Source organism: Hyperolius riggenbachi, chromosome 2 (genome assembly GCF_040937935.1).
Source record: "Hyperolius riggenbachi isolate aHypRig1 chromosome 2, aHypRig1.pri, whole genome shotgun sequence".
NCBI classification, from domain to species: domain Eukaryota; kingdom Metazoa; phylum Chordata; class Amphibia; order Anura; family Hyperoliidae; genus Hyperolius; species Hyperolius riggenbachi.
In genome coordinates, this window is record NC_090647.1 from 14,522,104 (window position 1) to 14,538,374 (window position 16,271).

The following is a 16,271-nucleotide window of genomic DNA, read 5'->3' on the forward strand; positions in this document are numbered from 1 at the left end:
TTTCTCCAAAAACACTCATTATGTCACCAAAGTGAGTTTAGTTTTACTGAATCTTAATGAAAACCTGGGGGCAGGTGCATCACTTGCCCCATCACCCCCAATAGGGTCGTGCGGCGGGCGGCACAATACTCACCTCCGGCCGCCTGGTTTCTGAAGCCTGCAGAAATTGTCACTTCCGGGTCTCTCCTCCTAGTGTCAAATGCTAGCGTTCCCATTGTCTGATTCTCTGACGCAAGGGGGAGGTGACTACACAGCTGTGCTATGTGTGTCTGTGTGTGTGTCTGTGTGTGTGTGTGTGTGTGGGGGGGGGGGGGGGGGTGTCCAGGGGACATCTGGGGCATGGGCTGGGGCAGAGCTGCCACCTTTGTGTGTGGCCCTCTCCTCTGCCAGCTATGCTCTGCTTCCCTATCCTTAGACAGGATGGAAAAGGAGAGAGAAGGGGGGTGTAGATGGCAGAGGAGAGGAGAGGGACCCACAACGGCACCCAGCAGCCCCCCCCCCCCCCCCCCCTATACATGCTATTGTCACCAAATTCCAACATATGTTAAGGAGAATAGTGAGTACAAATAATAAAATAATTTTCCAAAAAGACCTTGTAGTTTTTGAGAAAAATTGATTTTAAAAATGCAAAGGAGAAATAGATTTTTAAAAATGTTTTTTTCAGAGTTTAAAAAACATTTTTCTTAGCATTTTAAAAATGGATTTTCTCAAAATTTACAAGGTCTTTTTAAACAATTACAAAAAAAAGCTACAAGGTCTTTTTTTGTCTTGTACCTTCTAATCTCTATAAAGAGACCCTGAACAGACGTTAAGCATGGAATTTGAACTTACCTGGGGCTTCTTCCAGCCCCCCGTAATCTGCAAGTCCCTCTGCGACCTTTGGGTCCCTCCTGTTCTGCTACTGGTGGCTCCAGTACTGCGCAATTTTGCCAGGAGTCGTGTGCAACTGCGCATGCATGGCCCGTTCACGTGCCTGTCACCATAAGTGTGCTGTGCATGTGCAGTTCTAGAAAGAGTGAACCGTTCTTGAACAGAATGCTTACAGCGATGGGAGCGTGCTCGAGCCAGGCACACAGACAGGCCATGCAGGGCACTTTCTAGGCTAAATTGCACCCAGGGCGAGGGTGTAAAAATTGCGTCCTCTTTCCCCCCACCCCTGTGGACTCGCAAACCCTTACTCTTTAGAGACAGTCACACAGCCACAGGTCACAAGTAGATCTGCCTACTTACTAGTGACCAGCCGCTCATCCAGGAGGAAGCAGAGACCAGGAAAACACACAGGCGAAGAGAGCCCGGAAAGCCAACTCCTCCATGGGCGCCGCGCACTGACAGCCTGCAGTACCGCTACAGGACATCAGGGGTCATCACGCGGTGGTGACGCGATGATGATGACTTGACGTCGGACGCAGGCAGCCCAGGAGGAGTCAAGGAAGGGGATTGCGCTGGTAATCTTCTTTCTTCTTCCATTTGGCTGCACCACACATCATCGGCTCCTTAGTGGTTATGTCCTTCCTCAACTTGCAGATCTGCACCCAGGGCGGCCGCCCTGCCCGCAACTTCTGGTGAAGATCCACATTATTGGAGCCATTGGCAGGAGAACAGTGGAGACCCAGAAAACACCAAGGTATGGAAGGCTGGAGAAAGTCCCAGGTAAGTTCAAACATTATTATGACATCTATATTTTACCAGTAGATATATGCCTAGCATCTGCTAGGCATTCCAAAAATTGATTAAATGTTTCCATAAGGGCGGAGCCAGATCTCTCAGGTGTCCCAGCTGATATCCAGAAACCTGAAAAGGAAGCACCTGACCTCTGCCATCCCCGGATGCCCGACCTGCAGCGCTCTGTGACCAACTGACGGCAACAGAAAGTATTAGTAAACATTCTCATGCTAAATAGAGAGAGAAACACCAACCGGCCACACAGGGGGGATAGAGGAATTGTAAATGAATGATACAGCACATATAATAACATGCAGGAAGAACTGTGAGCAGCGCAATGCATTGTGGGTATGCAAATGAGGGACACATCAGGCTCTGCAGTGACGTCCCTAGAGAAGGAATGTGTGACTCCGACTAGCCTGACAGTAAATACAAATTGTTAATTCAATTGATTTTTTTTTATAATCATTAGTAATTTTGTATGAGTTTTCGCATTATTTTTGCATCATTTTGTTCCGACTTTAGCAATTAATAGCAAAGCTCTCATACTTGCTATTGTCACCAAAATTGCTACATACGTTAAGGAGAATAGTGAGTACAAGTGAAAAACACCTTGTCTATCATTCATAAAGCATTTCCACATGCGGTAATGCTGAAAACAGCTGACTTTATTGACCATTTAGCAAAATGTCAATTCATAAAAGCTGTTACCGCATGAAACGCTCAAATTACCGAGCAGTGCAGGAAATTACTGCCTTGTGCGGTGATTATCACAACACATGTCACTACATGTCAATTCATAAAGATTAGAGCAGGAGGTATTGGGACAGAGACTACCGCCTGCTTTGAAGAGGTGATAAGGGTGCAGATAAGAGCAAAGTTAATGGAGACAGATCTCCCAGGCAGCAACAGTGAGAGCAGAACAAACAAGGCTTCCCAGAATACCACAGGCTGTGTTTTTTAACCTCTTAGCTACCTGTTTTAATATGTTTTTCACATCAGAAAGCCTGCATGTGTAACATTTATTGAAGTTTTTTTAAGCTGTGGCAATTAAATAGATTGTTTAGAAAGACTAATAGACAGATTCAGCGCAGATTCACGGCAAATAGACGCAATTTTTAAAAAATGCACATCTAAGATCTAAAGGGAAGTTGGGGATGCCTCTTTTATTGTAACGCTGTCTCTGCAGGACAAAATGTATCAACTCAGGCAGCTTCTCATGTTACCGCCAGCCTTAGTTCGGGAAAATACCAAACTTCTATTGCAACTGTAAACATTTTTATGAATTATCACACAGAAGTCTAAAATACCGAATAAATCTCGCTTCAGTGCTTATATTCAGCAGGGGCATGTGTGCCTCTGCTAAAACGCCACTATCCCGCGGCTAAACGGGGGTCACTTCACCCCCAAACCCACCCCTGCAAAATCAACGACCAATTCGGTCGTAGATTTTGCTGCTGTTCAGGCAGGGCTAACGGCTGCAGCCCTGCCTCTCAGCGCCATCAATCAGCGGTGCATCGCCGCCTCTCCCCCGCCCCTCTCAGTGAAGGAAGACTGAGAGGGGCGGGGGAGAGGCGGAGATACGCGCTGACAGACGCGCGTGAGGCAGGGCTGCAGCGGTTAGCCCTGCCTCTATGCGGAAGAGGGGATGCGCTGCACGGAGGGGGATTTGGAAGTGAAGGGACCCCCGTTTACCGCATTCTCGCTTCAGACTCTCTTTAAAGGGACTCCGAGCAGTGCAGAAACTATGGAAAGATGCATATTATTTTAAAGCTCTCTTTATCCTCTTTGCAATGATATATAAACCACCGCCCTACACATGAACACTCAGAAGTCTAACATACCGAATGCGGTATTTTCCCGCCTGGATTTTTTTAACCAAACACACTTTTATGAATGATAGCCCATGGAAGTGAGTAATTTCCATTTAAGCAATACCAGTTGCCTGGCTGTCCTGCTGATCCTCTGCCTCTAATCCTTTTAGCCATAGCCCCTGAACAAGCATGCAGCGATCAGGTGTTTCTGGCATTATTAACACTATTGTCTAAAAGACATGCCCTATAGGTACGTAAAAGCGTCGTATATACATTATTATAAAATCAGATCAATCTGTGGAGCAGACGCCACTTATAGGGATATGTCTCCTGAATGCCCTGTATGGGACTACAACTCGCAAACACACCTATGGGGGTCCTGGCTCATCCCCTCTACTTGTATTGCTGCAGCAAGTGTGCTGTAGCTATCCCTTAAAGAGACTCTGTAACAAAATGTTCAGCCTTATTTCTTCTATCCTATAAGTTCCTACACCTTTTCTAATGTGCTCTGTCTAACTGCAGCCTTTCCTACTTGCACAGTGGCTGTATTATCTCTGTTATATGATCTAATCTTCTCTCCTCTGTCGGCTCTGTCGGGCTCAGGCAGTCAGGCTGGAATGTGCTGCTCTGCTTGTGATTGGATAGAAGCTATACACACCCTCTCCAGGCCCCCTGCACACTCTGTATGACACACACTGAGCTCCGCTCAGCGTATCACTTGCTATGTCTTTTGTTTGTAAACACTGGATAAAACTGGCAATTACAAGCCAGGATTGCAGCAGAGAGTGGCAGAAACAGCACAGAGGGGCCCAGGAGAACATAATGAATAGAATGGTATGCTTTTTATTGTAAGAGTTTTAGAGTACAGATTCTCTTTAAAAGGTTCATGTACAGCACTATGCACGTTTTGTAGCACCCTTTTATTGCCTTCTTTTTTGTTATTTTCAGCAGTGTAGGGGTCAGTAATCTGAGGGTCTGGGTTTCGGCATCTGACTTTTGTTTGCGGTCACAGACACACTCCAGCCCATTCCAGTGAATCATTCAACCCACCAGTGGGATAGCTACAGCACACTTGCTGCAACAATACAAGTGGAGGGGATGAGCCAGGACCCCCATAGGTGTATTTACAGGTTGTAGTCCCTATTAGAGATGTCGCAAACCTCCGATTTTCGGTTTGCGAACCAGGTTCGCGAACTTCCGCAGAAGGTTCGGTTCGCAGAAAAATTCGCGAACCGCAATAGACTTCAATGGGGAGGCGAACTTTGAAAAATAGAAAAAATTATGCTGGCCACAAAAGTGATGGAAAAGATGTTTCAAGGGGTCTAACACCTGGAGGGGGGCATGGCGGAGTGGGATACATGCCAAAAGTCCCGGTGAAAAATCTGGATGTGACGCAAAGCAGCGTTTTAAGGGCAGAAATCACATTGAATGCTAAATTGCAGGCCTAACGTGCTTTCAAACATCTTGCATGTGTATACATCAAACAGGGAGTGTAATTAGAGTACTGCTTCACACTGACACACCAAACTCACTGTGTAACGCACCGCAAACAGCTGTTTGTGTAGTGACGGCCATGCTGGACTACTGCGCAACATGGCGTGATTGCTCTTCCTCACTCAGTGATGTCAGGTAATGTGTGACTTCCTTCTCAACTTTCCATGGCATTGTTAAAAAGCTTACGTTTTGTTTTTAATTTACATTTTCTACTTGCTGTGTACTTGTTCAGTACCGCTACAATGAGAATCCTGTGGAGGCGGGCAAGTCTGCCATTGTGACCCCGGGTAATGGCCGGGGAATGAGAGGTTTGAATCCGGTGTGGAGCCTGAGCAACGGCTACCACTACACATCCAAGGAGGGCAGCGGGCAGGCATGCACGCCCGCCCCGAGGTAGTGACCAAAAATAACAATACAGGAGGAGGACTTTCGAGGCCCTGCTGTGTATTTGAAATGAATGTACTTTAAATCCTTTAACGAGAACCAGTTATGGCGGGCAAAGATGACACCACATTCCTTTCACGAGAATCATATGGAGGCGGGCAAGTCTGTCATTTGTGACCCCGGGTAATGGCCGGGGAATGAGGGATGGAATCCGGTGTGGAGCCTGAGAAACGGCTACCACTACACATCCAAGGAGGGCAGCAGGTAGGCATGCACGCCCGCCCCGAGGTAGTGACCAAAAATAACAATACAGGAGGCGGACTTTCGAGGCCCTGCTGTGTATTTGAAATGAATTAACTTTAAATCCTTTAATGGGAATCCGTTATGGAGGGCAAGTCTGCCATTGTCACCGCGGGGAATGAAGGTTGGATTGCGGCCCGAAGTGGGAGCCTGCTGAGACCCATGCTGTAGCTGCCCTGACCGTGCTTTGCCGACCAGGCATCTGTGGTCAGATGGACCCTTGAGCCAGCGGAAGACAAACCAAGTCGAAAGCATTTGCCAAGAATGTTTTACGGAGGGCAAGTTTTTTTGCCCTTTTTTAAAAAAATTTGAAAATGATAGATGGTTGTATTTTTAAATTGTTTGAAAGTTTAGATGGTTGTATTTTTAAATTGTTTGAAAGTTTAGATGGTTGTATTTTTAAATTGTTTGAAAGTTTAGATGGTTGTATTTTTAAATTGTTTAAAAGTGTATCCATTCTTCCTCCCCCCAGCAACGAACAATACCATGGGAACGTGGAGCAGCAGAAGCCCCCTGTGACGGCTGCCACGGTTGTTCTCCGCTGCTTGTCTTTTGAGGGGTGCTTCTTTTCCTCAGGTGTTCTTGCCATAGCTGTTTGTGCCTTCTCTCCAGGTGCCTTCGTAAAGCACTTGTCCCTACGTGACAGTTGGCCTTTCCACGGCTCAATTTTTGCTGGCAGAGACAACAGATGGCTTTGCTCCGATCTGAGACACACACGTGAAAAAAATTCCAAACCGCTGAGCCCCCCCTGGGCTGATGGCGCTACGGTGGCATCAGCAGCTGACGTTGAAGGGCATGTTGGCTGTCTGGCCATAGCTGGCGATACATGGCGCCGGACACTGCCCCCAGCTGATTCTGAGGACGAGCTCCCTCTTGTATTGCGTTCCGGAGTTGGAGCCTGATCAACGTCTACCACCACACATCCAGGCAAGGAGGGAAGCAGGCAGGCATGCACGCCCGCCCCGAGGTAGTGACCAAAAATAACAATACAGGACTCAGGAGGACCTTTTGCGGCCCTAATTGAAATGAACTAACTTTAAATCCTTTAACGGGAATCCGTTATGGAGGGCAAGTCTGCCATTGTCACCGCGGGGAATGAAGGTTGGATTCTGGCCCGAAGTGGGAGCCTGCTGAGACCCATGCTGTAGCTGCCCTGACCGTGCTTTGCCGACCAGGCATCTGTGGTCAGATGGACCCTTGAGCCAGCGGAAGACAAACCAAGTCGAAAGCATTTGCCAAGAATGTTTTACGGAGGGCAAGTTTTTTTGCCCTTTTTTTAAATTTTTTGAAAATGATAGATGGTTGTATTTTTAAATTGTTTCAAAGTTTAGATGGTTGTATTTTTAAATTGTTTGAAAGTTTAGATGGTTGTATTTTTAAATTGTTTGAAAGTGTATCCATTCAAGTGCAAGTTATGCACTGACTGCCAGGTATAATGTGCAGTCACAGATGCAGTGAAAGGTATGCAGTGACTGCAAACAGCCGTTTGTGTAGTGACGGCCGTGCTGGACTGGTGCGCACCGTGACGAGAGTGCAGGTGATGGTGGCTTTTCAGCCCATATGCTTGCCCGGCTGATGTAGCTGAATGATAGAACAGTGACTTTCCAGCTGATCAAATTTGGTCTGACCACAATGAAGCAACGACTTTAATATCTTTTGTGTGCCACCCCCACCCGAGACACTCAAATAGCCGGCGGTCATTGCTTCATTGTGATGCGCAAGCCCCTTCACCGCGGCAAGGTAATGATCACGAAGGGGGATGGGCACATGTACACGCACCAGAAAAATTAGTGTAGCGGCCGCTGCTAGCAGCGGCCTTAAAAATTCAGGAATCCGCCTAGAGTCCTGGACCCTGTTGGTAGTGGCGGAGAAGGCAGTCAAGCGGCCTGCAGGCAGAGATGCTGTGTGTGGGGAGTGGACTGACTTAGTCTTCGGTCGTGCAGTAGCCCTCCGTGATCCATTCCTCATTCATTTTGATAAAGGTCAGGTACTGAACACTGTCGTGACTTAGGCGACTTCTCTTCTCAGTAACTATGCCTCCAGCTGCACTGAAGGTCCTTTCTGACAGGACGCTTGCGGCAGGGCAAGAGAGAAGTTGTATGGCAAATTGGGACAGCTCTGGCCACAGGTCAAGCCTGCGCAACCAGTAGTCCAAGGGTTCATCGTCGCTTTTCGCAGAGTCTACATCCGCACTCAAGGCCAGGTAGTCGGCTACCTGCCGGTCCAGGCGTTGGTGGAGGGTGGATCCGGAAGGACTATGGCGAGGAGTTGGACTAAAGAACGTCTGCATGTCCGACATCACCCTGAGATCGCTGGAGCGTCCTGTTCTTGCCTGCGTGGACTTGGGAGGAGGAGGGTTACTGCCAGTGGTACCTTGATTGCGTTGTGCAGCCACATCACCCTTAAACGCATTGTAAAGCATCATCGACAGCTTGTTCTGCAAGTGCTGCATCCTTTCCGCCTTTTGTTGAGTTGGTAAGAGGTCCGCCACTTTGTGCCTGTACCGAGGGTCTAGTAGCGTGGCCACCCAGTACAGGTCATTCGTCTTGAGTTTTTTGATACGGGGGTCCCTCAACAGGCTGGACAACATGAAAGAGGACATCTGCACAAAGCTGGATGCAGAGGTACTCTCCATCTCCTCTTGCTCTTCCTCAGTGACGGGACGCAACTTCTCTTCCTCCCCCCAGCCACGAACAATACCACGGGAACGTGGAGCAGCAGAAGCCCCCTGTGATGGCTGCCGCGGTTGTTCTCCTTCCGCCGCCTCTTCCTCCTCCACAGAAACACCTTCCTCATCATCACCATCATCAGAGTCTGACTCCTCTCCTTCCCCACACGACTCCTCTTCTTCCTCCTCCTCCTCCCCCCTCTGTGCTGCCGCCGGTGTTGTGGAAACATCGGGTTCGTGTGTAAATGGCTCCAATGAATCCTGCTGCCCTAACTCTTCTTGTTCACGCTCCTCCACAGCTGTATCCACCACTCTACGCACGGCACGCTTCAGGAAGTAGGCGTAGGGGATCAAGTCGCTGATGGTGCCCTCATCGCGACTCACCAGTTTGGTCACCTCCTCAAAGGGCTCCATGACCCTGCATGCATTTCGCATCAGTGTCCAGTTGTTGGGCCACAACATCCCCATCCTCCCAGATTGTGTCCTTGTACTGTAATGATACAGGTAGTGGGTGACGGCTTTCTCCTGGTCTAGCAGGCGAGAGAACATCAGCAGGGTGGAATTCCAGCGGGTCGGGCTATCGCAAATCAGGCGTCTCACCGGCAAGTTGTTTCTACGCTGAATCTCTGCAAAGCCTGCCATGGCCTTGTAAGAGCGCCTGAAATGCCCACACAACTTCCTGGCCTGCTTCAGGACGTCCTCTAAGCCTGGGTACTTGGACACAAATCTTTGCACGACCAGATTAAGCACATGTGCCATGCAGGGTATGTGTGTTAGCTTTCCCAAATTCAACGCAGCAATGAGATTGCTGCCGTTGTCACACACCACGTTGCCGATCTCAAGCTTGTGTGGGGTCAGCCATTGCTCCACCTGTTTGTTAAGATAGAAAAAAGAAAATTTGGTCCGCTTCAAAGTTGTACCAACAGTTTATTTGGGACTTGTCCCAGAACAGCCACAAAAACGCTCAGCTAACATGTTTCGGACCTGTAGTGGTCCTTAATCATAGCATATGCTTTCTTTTTTCTACTTTGACCTGTGGGGTGGTTGCCCAGGTCCAGCTCGGTTACCATCACAAGAGTAGCGGTGCGTCCACCTTTTTCACTGTTTGTTAAGAGCAGCCAGGAGAGCTGCTCCAGTGTGACTCTCCGCTTTCAGGCAAGATATGTCTGACACTGCATGACACCGTCGCACCTGGCATGCAGCATAGGCCCTGGGGTGCTGGGGCTGTGTAGCTGGGGAGGAGATGGCGGCACCAGCCAAGGAGGAGGAGGAGGAGGAGGATGACGACAGCGAAGCGGTGATAGCAGGTGGAGAGGAGGTGGCTGGAGGCCTGCCTGCAAGCCGTGGAGGTGTGACAAGTCGGTCCTCTGCGCAGCCACGTACTCCCTGCTTGCTGCCATCGGTCACCAGGTTGACCCAATGGGCTGTGTATGTAATGTAGTGGCCCTGCCCGTGCTTGGCAGACCAGGCATCCGTGGTCAGGTGGACCCTTGACCCAACGCTGTGTGCCAGATGACACCACTTGCCTCTCAACTGCACGGTACAGTTTGGGTATGGCCCTTTGAGAAAATAATTGCGGCCTGGTATCTTCCACTGCGGTGTACCAATGGCCACAAACTTACGGAAAGCCTCCGACTCTACCAGCTTGTATGGTAATAGCTGGCGAGCTAATAGTTCCGCCATGCCAGCTGTCAGACGCCGGGCAAGAGGGTGACTGGCAGACATTTGCTTCTTCCGCTCAAATACTTCCTTCACGGACAGCTGGGTACTGCTGTGGGCAGAGGAGAAGGAACCGCTCAAGGGAAGAGGCGGTGTGGAGGAGGGTGGCTGTGAAGGTGCAAGGGAGAAAGTGGATGAAGACGATGCACCTGAAGGAGGAAGAGGAGAAGGAGTTTGGCTTGTCTTTTGAGGAGTGCTGCTTTTACTCAGGTGTTCTTGCCATAGCTGTTTGTGCCTTCTCTCCAGGTGCCTTCATAAGGCACTTGTCCCTACATGAGAGTTGGCCTTTCCACGGCTTAATTTTTGCTGGCAGAGACAACAGATGGCTTTGCTCCGATCTGAGACACACACGTGAAAAAATTTCCAAACTGCTGAGCCCCCCTGTGGTGATGGCGCTACGGTGGCATCAGCAGCAGCTGACGTTGAAGGGCATGTGTGCTCCCTGGCCATAGCTGGCGATACATGGCACCGGACACTGCCCCCAGCTGTTTCTGAGGACGAGCTCCCTCTGCTTCTATCATGGAGTCGTCTCCTCCTACTCCTCTCTGACTCCTCCTCTGAACTGTCCCCATGGTCATCTCCTCTACCGGGAACATATGTGGTATCCGTATAATCGTCATCATAATCCTCCTGGCCAGCTGCGCTTTCCTCAGACACCTCCTCAAGTGCACCAACTTCAGGTGGTCCACCATCATCCCCATCCACACACGTTACGTCCATACTATCGCCACCTAACTCAGACGTATGAGGTGGTGTACCTGCGCCTTCTTGTTGTTGTTGCAGTAGTGGCTGGGAATCAGTCATTTCACCACCACCACCAAATAACTCCTGCGAAGTGTCAAATGCAGCGGATGTGGTGCTTGTTGTAGCGCTGGTGGCTGCGGGAGATGAGGTGTTCTGTGTTAAATACTCAATCACCTCCTCACGATTTTGGGAAGTGATGGCACGTGCCTTCTTCTGAGCACTGTATTTTGGGGCAGGTCCGCATGAAATCACAGCAACACCACCTCGCACAGCCACAGACCTGCCGGTGCCTGGGTAGTTAGATGCAGTGAGCTGGGTTCACTCAACAGTAAAGGTACTTAAGATGCAGTGAGGTGGGTTCTCACTCAACACAACAGGTAGTTAGATGCAGTGAGGTGGCCAGGTGGGTTCACACTCAACACAACAGGTAGTTAGATGCAGTGAGCTGGGTTCACTCAACAGTAAAGGTACTTAAGATGCAGTGAGGTGGGTTCTCACTCAACACAACAGGTAGTTAGATGCAGTGAGGTGGCCAGGTGGGTTCACACTCAACACAACAGGTAGTTAGATGCAGTGAGCTGAGTTCACTCAACAGTAAAGGTACTTAAGATGCAGTGAGGTTGGTTCTCACTCAACACAACAGGTAGTTAGATGCAGTGAGGTGGCCAGGTGGGTTCACACTCAACACAACAGGTAATTAGATGCAGTGAGCTGGGTTCACTCAACACAAGGCTAGGTATATGCAGTGATGAGGTGGGTTAAGTAAACACAACAGGTACTAGGTAGTTAGATGCAGTGAGCTGGGTTCACTCAACAGTAAAGGTACTTAAGATCAGGGCCGGCCCGCTCATGAGGCGGGGTGAAACTTTTGCCTCAGGCGGCAAATTTCTAGGGGCGGCATCCGCCCGTCGGAGGGTGCGAGGAGCCGGCCGCCCAGCTGGAGGGGTAGCGGGCAGGACGGGGGTATTGGGCCTAGCGGCGGGGAGGGGGGTCGGACCCCCCCCTCCCTCGCCTGGGTCCCCCGTCCTCCGCTCCCCTCCAGCCTTAAATCCATCAGAAGCGCAACTGTAATGATCGCTGCTGCAGCAGCTATTACTGGAAGTAGTAGTGCTGCAGCTCAGGCAGTTCTGATCTATTTCCATGCAAGCTGCATAGCTTTGTCTGTCTTTCCCTGCTGTCAGCTTGTGACTGATTATCATTCACCTGTGTGAACCCGATCGTGTTTCTTGTTATAAAGATACTTTGCTGGTCTTTGCATCATATATTGGTTCATTGCCAATATATATGCATACCAGCACGTTTATTATTTTCCTTGTATTTGTGTTACGTTAATACATCAGTGTCGCTGATGTATACGTACACGAACTGTTTATATCCTGTGTGCAGTTAGTCAGCTTTCCAGCACGTTTTGGTAGGTTGCGCGTACCGTGACCACCCGTGCTGAGGTAGTTACCCTGCTTCTGGTTCTGTTTGTGGATTGCGTTCATCTCTGCGAAGAGATAACGAATCCTTCTGAATCCTGTCCTGTTACCGTTTGTGGATTGCGTTCATCTCTGCGAAGAGATAACGAATCCTTCTGAATCCTGTTCTGTTACTGTTTGTGGATTGCGTTCATCTCTGCGAAGAGATAGCGAATCCTTCTGAGTCCTGTTCCCTGTATTACTCCAGTCCTAGTCAGCGTTCCTGCTTATGTCATATATCGGTTCATTGCCGATATATACATATGTTAGTCAGACCTTACAAATAGTTTCATTGATAGCTGTAATTGTAATACGCTAGGAAAACATACTTATTGTATATTTATCTGTGTTACGTTCTTCTATCTCAATCCTGCTATTTCCTGACCATCCTGTCCTGTCTTTGTGAGGCACGCCATCGCTGCGATCGCATTGGCTGCCTCATTCCAGTCTGTCTGGTTTTGGACGCTTGCTGTCGCTAAGTAGCCGCTAGCTAGCAAGCGTTCATTCTGTCTACCTGTCCTGATCTCCTCAGTTCTGGTTTATGCGCTCAGCGCTACTTTGCGCTGAGACGTTATAACGAAAGCATTGTTTGTGGCTGTCAGATCTGCACCGGCTCTGTGCGCCACAATCTCCTATTGGAGTCAGTCCTCCCCTCCACTATACTAGGGATAGCCTGTTTCCTGGTGCTAGTGTGTGTACCTCCTCCACGCCAGCTCATGCGTTGCATGCTGACTGTGAAGAATACACCACCAAGCCTTACATTATGAAAACCCCATTACCAATCCCCTTTGTGGGGGGGATTCCCAGAAAGTATGACACTGTTAATTATGGTTCCTGTTCCTTTAAGAAATTTGAAGAACTTAGCTCTGAAACAGAAAATGAGTTTTTCTCTGAATGTGCCAGGTTCCTGACCAATCCTGATCTCCAAGCGACTCCTGTTTCAACCTGGGCACTCCAACTAAGTTATATTTTGTTTAAAGGGGAATTATTCCAGTGGGCATTTGATGTTCTCAATCATTCCGATTTGAAAGATAGACCGCTGGAATTTCTAGCGTTTGTGATCCATAACTGGTTGCGCATAGATCCATTGCCTTTTCCGCTTAATGAACTCCTGGCAGCAGGCCAATCAGCTGCTCCTTCAATTGCTTGCAAGAATGAGCAGCAAGCAGAAAGTGTTACTGATAATTTTCCTGCAGCTTTGAATAAATCACCAAAAACCGCAAGGTCAAAGGCAAAACGCAAACGTTCTAAGAAACGTGTCCAATCTGCAGAATCGTTATCCTTAGCGACTGAGACCTATAATGAGATTCTGCCATTAACAGATAATGAAATGCAATTGTCTTTCAGGAGAGTTAAATGGACTTATGAAACTACTAATGAACTTTCCTCCCTGGCTAGGGAAAATAAAGATTTTTGTTTAAAAGAATTATCTGAGTATGATTATGATGAGATATTACAGAGTATTGAACAAATCAACTTATTTGTGAAGCAAGGGAAGTTTGCATACACTACAGTTCAACACTTGCTACAGGTATTGGAGATTCTTAAGAATAAGGAATCTGCCAATCACCTGCTAATTAACCCTATACATGTGCCTGCCACAATCATATCTGCAGACTGTGATCAGCCTAAATGTTTCGCTGTTAAGTATGCATGGGATCCTCCATTCGAGAGGGGAGAGATGGAAGCCCTGGTCTGTGAATGGAAGAATGATTCAAGTTCATTTTGTCAATTTTACAGTGCAAAAAGTGAAATGGTATTGAACGCATGCATTAAGTCAGCCTATAACCTAATAGAGGCTGGTGTGTGTAGGTATGACTGTGTGGCTCCCTTGATTGATGTGTGGGAACTGATTTTGGATGATTTTTATGTGACTCCGAATTCGCAAATTTGGCGTTCTGACCCGCCTGCTTCAGCACCTTTGGCTGATTCAGCAGGTGATTCGGAGCTCTTTTTGTGTGAAATTGAAGTTCCTGCAATTCCACCCTGTACCATGGATAACTCAGTGTTACTTCCCAGTAAAACAGAAGCCACTGATACATTCTTAACCTTGCCCTGCGCAAATTTCTCAGCAGAGAATCCAGAGGTCCTGCTGACTTCCGAGTCCAGCCTAGCCAGTACTCATGACTCTTTGTTTAGTGAAACAGACACCAGAAAAATCTTGCCTGTCTCTGCAAACACTTCTGCAGAAATTACCTGTGTTAATAAAGTTCAACTCCTGTCTGATCCAGCAGATGCCAATAGATGCACTACATCAGTTTCCGAGTCCCAGCAATCCTGTCTAGTAAACTCAGAACCCCAGCATCTGAATTTTCCAATTTTACAAATGAATGGTGATTCAGATGCGCAAACATTGTGTCTTGATCTTCCTGTTTCTACACCTCGCTCTAGTTTCGTGAATAGCTCAGAGCATCTGCTATGTGAACCTGAAATCGCAGAATTATTACCTTGTTCAGAAAATTTTCCAATAAATTTGCCCTGTACCATGAATTGTGCAGTAGATCTCTCCAATGAAACTCAGGTCACAGAATCATTATGCTGTCCAGCAGGTGCTTCCATGGTTTTGCCCTGCAATATGGACTGTTCAGTGATCCTGTCCAGTGAAGCTGTGGTCGCAGAGTCTTATGCTTCACCCAGTACTTTGGATACTTTAAACCCTCTAGCAGAGGAGGCTGAAGCACTGCTTACCTCAGTTGGTGTTGCAGTAATATTCACTTGTCTAGCAGCTGTTTTGGAATTACAGTCTGCTCTAATAAAACTTGATGAATTTCTGCCCAGCAAAGCAGAAGCCATTGAAATATTGTCCTCGTCAGCAAGTGTGTCAGATACCTTGTCCTGTACACAGTCTGATTTAACCAATGTTGTTGAGTCCCTCTCCAGTGTTGTAACAGCCGAGGAACTCCAGCCCTGTCCTCTGAATGTTTCAGAAGTCTTGCCCTGTAACATGGATAATTCTGATTCTCTGGTCAAAATAATAGAAATCTCAGAATTTCAGTCCGGTCTGATGAGTGTTCCTGAAACCCAGCCCTGTATCCTGAAAGATTCTGGTTCTCTGGCCGCTGTGGCAGAGGTTCCAGAGTCCCCTTCCTGTCCAGGGAATTCCTCAGTTTTGCCTAGTCCAGTGGGGGCTGCTGCAATACTGACTTGTTCTGCAGCGCCTCATGAGCTCCAATCCAGTGTATTAAATGAGTCTCTGTCCAGTCCAGAGGTAGTTGTGGAGTCCCTGTCTGGTTCAGTGCATACATCAGAAGATTTGTCCTGTCTTGTTAGTGCCCCTGAATCTGATTTGTTACTGACTTTGCTGGAATCAGCGACATCTAAGTCTGATCCAGCATTCTCGTGTAAAAGTCCAGTAGTTGCGAAGTTTAGTCATGATGATTTTTTTTTGGCCAGTCCTGGTTTTGGTCCTGTCTTGGCTGACCCTGAGGCTCACAGTTCCTTGACATGCCCAGAGGTTTCTCTTGTGCCGGTGTGCCCAGATGTTCTTTGTGTGCCAGAATGCCCAAGTGTGTCTAAGGTGTTAGCGTGCTCTGATGCTTCCTTAGTGGGAACACGTTCTGATATTGCCAGTCTGCCTGCATGCCCAGAGATGGTTCTGGTCCCTGAAAGCCCTGATATTGATGTTTGTCCTTGTGGCCCTGACTCGGGAATTGCCCTAGGTTCCATAGGGGTTCTTGATGGTTCTCCATGTGAGCCTAAGGGGCATTCTGACCTATGGGGATCTCTTTGGAGCTTCAAGGTGTTCTGGGAGGTCTCTGAGAAAACTTGTCCTGGTGCCTTGGACTGGTTCAACAGTGGGTTTTGTGTTGGTAAAGACAGTACCGGTGGGCATTGCAAAGGCTTTGGCGTTTCTGAACAGTTCCTGGAAGGCGGTGGGTATCGCTCAGGGAGTTTCGGAGGGCTTTCTTCTGGAAATCATGGTTCTGATGGGTGTCACACTGGGGCTTGTAGTACTGATGGGCATGGTTCTGTAGGTTCTGATTCTGATGGGTCCAGTCTTGTGGGGACTGATTCTGGAATTCGGTC